This window comes from Ursus arctos, chromosome X (genome assembly GCF_023065955.2).
Source record: "Ursus arctos isolate Adak ecotype North America chromosome X, UrsArc2.0, whole genome shotgun sequence".
In the NCBI taxonomy this organism is placed as follows: domain Eukaryota; kingdom Metazoa; phylum Chordata; class Mammalia; order Carnivora; family Ursidae; genus Ursus; species Ursus arctos.
In genome coordinates this window covers 45,765,871-45,767,247 of record NC_079873.1, presented here as the reverse complement: position 1 = coordinate 45,767,247, position 1,377 = coordinate 45,765,871, and positions in this window count along the sequence as shown.

Here is a 1,377-nt window from a genome sequence, read left to right as displayed (position 1 = left end):
GTTTCTCTGTTGTTGTACAAGCAGGGCTGTTTTCTAAAGAGGGCTCTCCTCCATGAGGAAATTCTGACAGGAAACTTTGTGGGGACTTGGGGGAGGTGACAACTGACAAGCTATGAGTGGTCCAAATACCAGAATGAGGAGGTTTTGTTCTGTGGTACCAAATGCAGTAGGACAGGTCTGAGTGTTCCCTACAAAGTTTGTAAAATGACGTTAGAGATCTTGCCTGAAGGTAAGTATTGGAGCTGTGTGTTCTCTATGTGGGTGAAAAGGACAGGGAGATAGGGGTTCTGACTGATGCTGATATCCCATGTGCAGACCTTCAGGTAATCTTTTTCTCAGATCCTCTCTTCACTCTTGTCCTCCACTGTACTTGTAGACACAGTCCAGCGAATCTCCAGGTTCCCACATACTGACTGATGCCCATCAACTCAGCCTATCCCCAACCTTCCTCCACCCAGGTCTCCAGAGTGACAGGGAGCTTCCCATACTTTTCATCTCAGTCCGGCCTCATCCCAGTCTAGTCTTAGCAGCTAATATTTACTGAATGCTAACCTTGTTCCAAGCATTCCAAAAGTACAGTGTCACTTAATCTTTATTACAACTTTACCACAACCTTATGAGATAGGTGCTATTATTATCCTCATTTTATAGGAAGAAACAGAGGCTATAGAGTGGTTAATTAACTTAACATTATTAAATATTAATTATTAATATTATTAGATCAATGTTGCACTGTCAGTAAGTAGCAGAACTGAGATTCAAACCCAAATAATCTGAATCTAGTAGTTCTATTTTGAACCACTATGTTATATTCTCACTCTTGCCCTAGCTTGTCTTGGCCTCTGATTATTCTGGAGATTGTAAGTCTCATGTCTGTGGAACCTCTAAATAGTTATGGGACCTTAAGTAAGTCTCTCCTGTCTCAAAGTTAAAGTCAGTGCCAGAAGGGACCAGGATTGGGGTTGCCCCACCAACCCCTCTCTCATATCTGCAATCTTTTTAAGATGATCAATGCTAAGTGACCTTTCTCTGGCCTCAGTTTCTGGGCTCCTCTGGATGTTTATAGGAAAGAAAAATTCCACCTTGAGCTAACATAGCAAATAGACAGACCCAGCACTCTATTATGTTTAGCTTTTATTCATCTACAGCTGGATGAGGGGAAAAAGGGAAACATGGAACTGGCCCCTCTCCAGGCAAGATGCCAACCCCAGCTCTTGGATAATCCTGGATTGTATGGGCCTCAATGCCACATTCAGAGCCTTCCCCACCCTTCAGGATAGTTCCTCTCTCTCAAGAGAAGGAGGTGTAAAAGAGCAAGAATCTGGGGATCGTCTCAGACCCTATGGACGTGAACAATGGACTCAGGCCAGAGGTGAG